The sequence below is a fragment of the Pinus tabuliformis genome, chromosome 2_2 (genome assembly GCF_031772625.1).
Source record: "Pinus tabuliformis cultivar Carrire ecotype Pingquan chromosome 2_2, CPIR1, whole genome shotgun sequence".
NCBI classification, from domain to species: domain Eukaryota; kingdom Viridiplantae; phylum Streptophyta; class Pinopsida; order Pinales; family Pinaceae; genus Pinus; species Pinus tabuliformis.
The window spans coordinates 165,144,296-165,153,895 of record NC_142300.1 but is presented as its reverse complement, the minus strand read 5'-3'; the positions used below and the strand labels follow the sequence as shown (position 1 = coordinate 165,153,895).

The window sequence follows — 9,600 nt, the reverse complement described above, 5'->3', positions numbered from 1 at the left end:
TTCCTCTTCTCTTTTGATTACATTGTATTTTGAGGGGGGGTTTTTCCCACGAGGTTTTCCCTCTTTCCTCAATTTTAGTACAAGTTGCACTGTATTTTGGGTGACCTTTGGCCTTAGTTGCCAGGGCCCTTTTTCTATTTTTCCCATAGTGGTGTTCAGGGGGGGTGTTGGAACTACTACACACCTACATGCAGACTCTTAGTTAGAGCATGTGACTGCATGCAAGATTCCTTTTGCATGTTGGAACTACTACACATCTACATGCAGACTTTTAGTTAGAGCATGGGATTGCATGCAAAATTCCTTTTGCATGATTTACTCCTTGATTTACTCCTTGATTTGCTCCTTCTTTAACTCCGCAACTGACTAGTTATCTTCGGAACTTGTTGTAGGTGTTGAGTCTTCTCATTGATCACCACTATAGTCATTACTTGGGGATCTTCACCCAGTAATGCTATATCATGAGCATTGTAACATAATTTTCAATTGAATCATTCTTTTCTTCTTTCGATTTTCTTTTAGTGTTTTTGCTCTGCAAAGCTGTGTGTTCAACCTTTACTAGCTAGATTCATCTGTGCAGGTTTTCTAACACATTTACACAAACAAAGCATTCAACGCCTGTGGCATTTTATTACTATAGTCCAACCTGCATTGGAGTTCGGTGTTGTGGTAGTGTACTAGACGCCATGGTAACAGACCTGAGGAAGAACGAGTGTTGCTAATCGAACCTGCAGAAGAACGAGTGTTGCTAATCGAGCTGTGTCGTTGTCAAGAGTTCATGGTGATCTATTCTAGAAGCGTTAGCTGGCCAATTCAGTAAGAGTCACTTTAATTTCTTTTGATATTTTCTGAAGCATTTACAGCTACTGTGCACAAGTAATCGATGCAGAGCCTGGACGATGAGTAGACTCATCATTTTTTATTGTTACAGATTGAGGAGATGCATTGAAGTCTGTTTTAGGTATTAGCCCTTCCCTCCATATGAAGTTCCAGTTCCGCATCAACAGAAAGAAAAACATATTGTTGCATCTTTTGGTAACTGCCACCTTGGCGGTCTCCAAAAAAAAGAGCTAAGACTCTTCAAGACCGCCATCTCATTCCAGTCATGTTTAAGATGGGTGATCACATTTGGAAATTATAACAACAAACCTGTGAGTATCCAAAAGTTCTATACACATGCGTCCGCTGAAGCTAAAGGGGACATCTGCATCTTCTGCACAACATTATTCCCATCTCACTCAACCTAAGAAAGGTACAATATCTTCAAGTCTTTTATGGCATGCTAGATTTGGACATATTAATTATGATAGTCTTTCTTTGATGAAAAAGAATGGTGTTTGTATTATTCCAACAACTCCTAGAAAACTAAAGCAATGTTATGCTTGCATTTTTGGAAAACATGGCAAATAACCATTCCATGACTCCAATTCTAGAGCATGTAGAAAACTTGGTTTGATTCATTAATATTTGTGTGGTCCTATGCTTGTACCTTCTACAAATGAAAATAAATACATTATGACATTTATTGATGATTACACCTGAATGTGTTGGGTGTCTTTGTTGAAAGACAAGTCTAAAGCATTTGAAGCATTTAAAATCTTTCATGTATGGATGAGAAAATGAAGCACTAACTAAGATTGGTGCCCTTTCTATTGATAATGGAACATAGCATACTAGTAATGATTTTCAATCTTATCTTTGACAACATGGGATCCAACATCAAACAACAATTCCATACAATCCTAAAAAAATGGTGTTGCTGAGAGGATGAATAGAACATTGTTGAATATGATCCATTCCATGATGTTTTTTAAGAATGTGAAATAGATGTACTGCGCTGAAGTTGTTTTGTGTGCAGTCTATGTAAAGAAAAAATGTTGATAACATGTTATTCAAAACAAGACTCCTTACGAAATGTGGTATGCCCACACCCCCTCCATCAAGCAAATCAATGTTTTTGGTTCCACTTGCTATGCCTTGATTCCAAAACAATAGAGAAAGAAACTTGATGCAAGAAGTCGTAAATTTATTTTCTTTGGGTACTTGGATACCACCAAGGCCTATCATCTTTACGATGATGCAAATAAGAAATTCATACTTTCTAGGGATGTCATATTCCTTGAGTCCACCAAAATTCATGACTCTATTGAGATACAACTTGATCATCTAGAAAGGATTTCTCCGATGAAGACATATCATGAATTTGACAATGAGATTCTATACATTGAAGGGGGGAACCCAATTCTGGGTCAATATTTGGAATCTTCCTCTACAAAACCAAAACCAACTCTTCCTCATGAGGAATTTCCAGAAACCTCATTAGATTTGGATGATGTTAGAAGCAAAATTGAGAAGTTGAACATTGATGATGTTGCACCCTCATAGGAGCCATAGTCCTTCTCCAAAACAACCAAAGTGGTTGATAAATACACTTGAAATTGTCCATCCTAATGAGATCAAAAAGACTAGAACCAAAAGTTCGTATATCCTTGGATGAATGAACCAACCCATGCTATTTATTATATATATATAGGTTCAAAATATATGTGATGTCTCCAGTCTCATGAGAATCGTATGAGACACATGAAAATATAGATGTTCCAGGCATTGGTCTTGTAAGCAATCTGAGGCTATCTCTGGAAGTGACAATGGAAGGCATAATAGTGGATCCAAAGAAGATAAGAGCTTTCATGGAATAGGAAAATCCTAGGAATGTGGATGAGGTCAGATAATTCATGGGATTAGTAGGTTACTACAGGAGGTTCATCAGGAACTTCTCATGGATTTCCTATCCTATTACATCATTGCAGAGAAAGGGAAATAAATTTAAATGGATAGAAGAATGTGCAACTAGTTTTGAGCAGTTGAAGCAGTTGTTGAAAAATGCTCCAATTCTCAAGATTGTAGATCTGGATAAAGAGTTTGTGGTGTGTACAACTTCTTGCAAGAGAGGACTTGGTGGATTCTCAATGCAAGCGGGACAGGTGGTATGCTACGAATTAAGGAAACTAAATGAGTATGAGCAGAATTATGTGACACATGATCTTGAGTTGGTAGTGATCATTCAAGCATTAAATATGTGGAGGAACTATCTTGTTGGTAGGAGGTTTGTATTGATGAGTGATCACAGTGGGATGAGATACTTGTTTGAATTTGAGATCAGGTACATCAAGGGTAAAGGGAACGTGGTTGCAGATGCTCTTAGTAGAAGGGTGCAGGTAAATCACATAGCAACTATGAGTTCATATGGACGGATTTACAGGATCAAATCTTGCAGGAAGGAAAGTAGGATGGAAGGTATAGGGAGCTTAGGCACAAGTTACAACAACAGGGTGCAGGTGATTAGGATGTGGACTATCGTCTCACAGTGGTTGGTTTGGTCATATTTAGGGACATGATATATGTGTCGGACAACAGTGAGCTCAAGAAGCTTATATTGAGGGAATTTCATGTTAAGTTGTATTCAGGTCACTCAGGATATTATAAGATGTTGACAGTGGTGAATAATTTCTACTATTGGTTGAATCTGAGGAAGGAAGTGACAGAGTTTGTGGCTAGATGTTTGGATTGCCAATAAGTAAAAGCAGAGTGCAAGCGTCCAAGTGGTCTACTATAGCTGATTCTAATTCCAGAATGGATATGGGAGGTCACTTCCATGGAATTCATTACAGGCTTTCTAATGACATATAGACATCATGATTATATTATGGTAGTGGTTGATAGGTTGACAAAGGTAGCACACTTCATTCCAGTGAAGTCTACTTATTCAGCTAGGATGTAGTACATGTATTCATTAAAGAACTAGTGAGGTTGCATGTTATCCTGAAAAAGATTGTGTCAGACAGAGATGCCAAATTGATTTCCAAGTTTTGGAAGGATTTATTTGCAGGTTTGGGTACAGAGTTGGCCTTTAGTACAACTTATCATCCGCAAACAGATGGAAAGACAGAGAGGGCCAATATGATTTTGGAGGACATGTTGAGAATGTATGTTATGCATCAACATTGGAAGTGGGAAGAGTATCTTCCACTAGTAGAGTTTTCTTACAACAATGGGTATCAGGAGTCATTGAGGATGAGTCGGTTTGAGGCACTATATGGGCATAGTTGTAATACTCCTATCAGTGGGAGTGATCCCATGAACATAGTGTTGATAGGACCGAACATGTTGGTAGAGATGGAACATGAAATGCAGGTTAGCAAGAAGAATCTAAAGGGAGCACAGGACAAAAAAAACAGTTATGCAAATCAACACAGGGCATTTAAGGAGTTTCAGGTTGGGGAGCATGTGTACTTGTGCATCAAGCTCAAGAATAACTCATTGAGGATTGGGTTATGTGCGAAGTAGGCACCTTGATATTGTGAGCCTTTCAAGATCTTTGATAGGATTGGACCAGTGGCCTACATAATTGCATTGCCTCTAACAGTGAAATTCCATGATGTTTTCCATGTTTCATTGCTTAGGAGATATGTAAAATATGTTGATCCTGTTATTGATTGGTATGTATTATAGGTGGAGCCAGAAGGAGAATTCTAGTTGGAATCTCAGTGCATTTTACAGTGGAGACAACTCATGCTCCGTAATCGAGAATTTAAGTTAAAGTGCAAAGGAAGCACTTTGGGCTCGATGAAGCTACATGGGAGATGGCTGATCAGATGCAAGCTATGTATCCTTCATTATTTACTAGTGAAGGAAAATGAGTTTTGGTATATGTACGTATTTATTTATGGTTGTTATTGTAAATACCACAATGAGTTGTGTTATAAATATCCAATAAGAGGCATGGTTGTCATGTTGTTATGGTTGTTATGTTGGGTTTTCTTTTCAGTAGGTTGATATTGTAAATACTACATCGAGCCAAGTTATAAAGCTCCAGGGGCAGTATGTTTTCGTTTTCAACGACTTTGTTGGTTGTACGTGTCATAGAACATCGAAGATGGTGTTCCCATAAGGGGGAGGGGTTTGTAACACCTTTGGGTTAAAAGTTGATGTGATAAAAGTTAATAAAGACAAAATAAGACCAAGGTCATGGGACATTTATTCCATGTTGAATGTTGGGCAAAACATCCTAGTGGGTGTTCATTTGGTTTATTATGGCTAAGGGAAATTGGCAAATGCAATGACAAAGGATTTGAAAAAGCAAAGAGACATTAATTGACATTTTAATTATGAAAATAAAAGAAAATAGGAGAAAAGGAAGGTGAAAGGTCACACGTTGTATGTGAGGAGGAAATTGAAGGAAAATAGAGGAAATTGAAGAAAAATAGAGGCCTCATTGATAAAAAGGCTGATGAAGATCAATTCAAATCTTTTGGCTGGTAACCTTTTGTCACTTTAGTTTTGGAGCTTTTTTTATATTGTGATACCCCTATGTTTCTATGTAAATATATTTTATTTTAGATTGACTTATTTTTAGTTGATGGCTAGAAAGCCATAGTGAACTCAATTAGAAATAAAGTGTGATGACATGATAAATAAATTTTATGAATGAAAAAAGAAAAACTAGAGATTGATTAGGAAATAAACACTTGAGTTAAAGAGATTATTTCCCAGATCCAGAAACCAATGTGGATGGATAAGATCAAGACAAACTTCCTTGAAATCATTCCTAAAAATCCCTATGGGTTGCTTAATGAGATTTAATATGATTGGAGAGAAAAATCTATTAAATCACTCAGTGTAGAAAAAAACACCGAGTAAGGGTGAATAAAGCGTCGAGGGAGAAAAATGCGGGCTTTAACAAAAAAGGGGAAGACACCTTTTTCAAAATATGGAAAAAAAGCCTAGGCTATTGGGTTGATAGACCCTGGGTTGCTTAATGAGATTTAATATGATTGGAGAGAAGAATCTATTAAATCACTCAGTTTAGAAAAAAACACCGAGTAAGGGTGAATAAAGCGTCGAGGGAGAAAAATGCGGGCTTTAACAAAAAAGGGGAAGATACCTTTTTCAAAATATGGAAAAAAAGCCTAGGCTATTGGGTTGATAGACCCTAGAAAGTGGGACTCCGCTAAGGAAAAATCTGCTAGGGGAGCAAGGCATAAAATACCTTGTCTAGAATCACAAGAGGTTATTAATTCAATGGGAATGAGATCTCATCTCGGGGAACCGGTGGTGATGGTTCATGATTTGGTGGAAAAGTGTATTTTCCTACGTAGACTCCTGTTTAATTATTTTATTTACTGATGATAAGCAAATTATTTTACTTATTGGTTGTAAACAAGTTATTCTAGTCACTGTTTATAGGAAAATTATTATGACTAGTTTGTAACCTCACAATTATGTACTTGCGTGGTAAGAGGAAGTAATTAAGTGTCAAATGAAAGTAGCAGGGAGGGTAGATCTTAAGTGATCAAAAATGAATTTGGGTATATTAAACACGTAGATATTGTGCTGGGGTTTTGTATGAGGTTGATGGAATTCTAGGAATTAGTAATTGTTAAATGGAAAGAATTTATATTAAATTTTGTTATTTTGAACCAAATATACATATAAATAAACACTATCTTTGGTATTTATTTTATGCATATAAATAAACACTATCTTTGGTATTTATTTTATACTGGTACATACATAGATATATGATTAATACATTTATGTGATTTGGCATGTGGTGAGAAGAATTTAATTCCACAAAAATTTACCATGAGAGTTATAGATAGAAACCCTCTTTGGGTATGCTGATGATGTCAATTGGAATCAGGACTAAATAAATTTAATTATCGCTAACAATTTTTAACTTATATCTATTTGAGAAAAAAAATGAGGCATTGAGCCAATTCGAATGCTTTACGATGATAAAAAAGAGTTTTATTATAATTCCTTTAGTTATGGATGCATGGATCCTGTGACGCTAACCTTATGTGGTTGTGCACTTTTTACAAATAGCCATAGGTGGATGGAGGCACCAACCTAAATATGTTTTTAGAACGAAAACACTGTAATTGTATTATATTGAGGCAATATAAGAGAATAGATAGTACATTCAAAAGGTTTTGAAAGCATATAGCAAAACAAGACCATAACTGGACACCCTATGCATCATAGGGATCATAGGGACTGACACACATAAAACCAAATACAAGATTAACTTGATCATGAATGCCTAAGATATAAAAACAAATTGCCAAATAAAGTACGTTAAAAATGGAAAATTTACATACAATGTGATTCCAATCCCTTCGGTACAATCTGGGTTATAACCAGATCTGATAATAAATGAATTACGAAATTCAACCAGAACCATGGTTGTGAGTTGAAGAAAACCTACTTTGTCAAAATTTGAAACTAAGAATATTGAAGAAAAACGTTCAAAATAGAGGAGTTGGGGTGCACGAATTGTAGCAGCCCGCCCTTAATATAATATGAATTCTAGTAGACCAATAACATCCATGCCAGAGGACAAATAACGCTATCTGGAAATAGATCGAGTTGATACGGTAATTAAACTTCAGAGAGGGAATAAATTTGAACTTCAGAAAAATAGAAATATTCAGGAATGATAGAAAAAATAAATAAAAAGAGAGCACATAACGATGCTTCAATAACTTTCAAGCTCAGGAAATAATAGAAACATGTAAGTTGTCTCTGTTACTATTTTGTATAATGAGTTTCCAGATAGGACATAATCCAACTAAAGTTATGCATGCCAAATAAATAAATACATTGGGACGTTGATGTTGAAATTTATCACTAACACAAAATTATATTAAATAAAGAAGGAAAAATTAGAATGCAGAGGTGTAAAGGTCTGCTTACTCTTATGGAAATGTTGTCAGAAGATTATTTTTTTCAACTACAGGCAGCTGCCAAAATCAAACAGTTAAAACAAATATTATGCCAATCATTACAAGCGCATTAGTTTCTTAAACTACAAAATCGTTGGACCAAACAAATGGTAGAGATTTCTTGGCAACTACCAGTTCAGGAAACTTCCTCTCATAGAGAGAATAAATATACATAAGTTTCTAAAAAATTTAATCTAATACACTTATGCCTATAGAATTGCTATGGGTAAATACCCAAATAAAACATATACTTGTCAATTACAAATTCCCAGCTGAGATTCCTCGCATCGAGGAGAGTCTTTGTTCCTATCTAAGAGTTCGTATTCAGACAAACACAATCTCTGTTCAAAACTTCTAATTTCTGAATCAATTAGAAACTAACACCATATCTTGTCTAAAATCTAGCCCATAATAATTGACGCCGCAAGAAAATCCTTCCTTTTGTATATAGGTAAACCATCGGACCCGTGAAGATCCAAAGCGATCATTAGAGGTTGAATAGTAAATCCGGAGGCCAGACACGTCAATGAGGGTTTTATTATACCTGTAGAAAGAAACAATAAGAAATTAAGTACTACAGATCTAAATAAAAGGAAAATCTTGAAAACTGAGAGAAAGGTAACCCTAAACGAGGGAAAAACACACCTGTAGAAGGGGAAGGGGTCCTTCATCCTGGTTGGGATCACGAAATTCTCAGACTCGGGTCTGCAAAAGAGATGTGAATTAACTCTCATGATATACAATAATGAAAAGTAGTCCCCATAAAGAATATGATAGAGATTTAGGGACTTAAAACAAATGTATGGTGAAGGTGAATATTAACCAGATAACGGGACATCTATCCAAAAAAAAATTACCTGTAGGAAGTTTCGCTTGGCAGCAGTGACAAAGAGAAAAGAGACCGTCGTGGAAATGGCATCCCTGGAACCTAGGGAGTTACTGCAACACAAAACTGGAAGAGTTAGGGGCAGTGTTGGAAACATAACTATTAGAGCGAGAAGGAGATAGAAAAAAAAACCCAGTTGGATTTTAGACAAGGGTTACCCTTTAAAAATGGTGGAGGAACCCAAAAATCTAATCCAACACCATTTTTGCAAATAGGCACATTTACAAGCCTGAGATCAGCTTCTTCCGGGTGTAAAGTGGAATAGAAGAGAGGTGAGTTAAATTTAGATTAGTTACAAGCACAAAGTAACTTATTACCATAGATCTTGTGCCAACACCTGACTGGATTCCGCCACCTCTAGGTAGAATTTGAAGTTGAATGGTAACGCTTCAGGGCGACCGTGCCAGAAAAACTAGCGGAACGAAACTAGGTGGAAAGAGGAGTCCCAAGAAAAAATAACTTAAAGAGTTTTAGTTGTTAATCCTTCCACCGTTGGTTCCAAAAATTGCATCGCGACCGTTCATCCTCGAATATACAGGAGCCATGAGGCCACCATTTGATCGCCACAGAATCGACTAACTCGGGACAAACACGTCATACAAGGCACTGCATATGTGGATTGGAGAACCATGAAATTATAGCCATAAAAACCATAATTCCGTAAATCCAAATTATTCGCTGGAAAATTAATCTTCCAAAAGGTTCTCTCTAAGGTTGTGAATATTTTTATTTCAAAGCGCTTATACTTAAGGGAAATCCCATAGTTATAAATGTAATGATCTAGCCTTAGACAATTAAATCAAGTGCGCCTCTCGAACCTTAGTCGAATGAATGGAATACAATCATTCCTTCAAACAAAAATATGATAATACACATGGGACCTTATAACAAGTGGATTAGTGGACCCTTTATAATGGGAGAAACAAA

The 9,600-nt window shown here is 36.3% G+C and overlaps 1 long non-coding RNA gene across 2 annotated transcripts; it reads right to left on the bottom strand.

Annotated features, from left to right (window-relative positions):
* Positions 1–7,806: 7,806 nt before the first annotated feature.
* Positions 7,807–9,284, bottom strand: LOC149191940 (uncharacterized). Of its 2 annotated transcripts, none has more exons than XR_016254851.1 (4): positions 8,991–9,284; positions 8,645–8,726; positions 8,433–8,492; positions 7,807–8,331 (listed from the first exon to the last, which is right to left on the bottom strand). It is a non-coding gene; the product is annotated as an uncharacterized LOC149191940 (long non-coding RNA). The 2 variants fall into 2 exon arrangements; XR_016254852.1 differs by lacking the exon at positions 8,991–9,284 and adding an exon at positions 8,832–8,981.
* Positions 9,285–9,600: the final 316 nt, after the last annotated feature.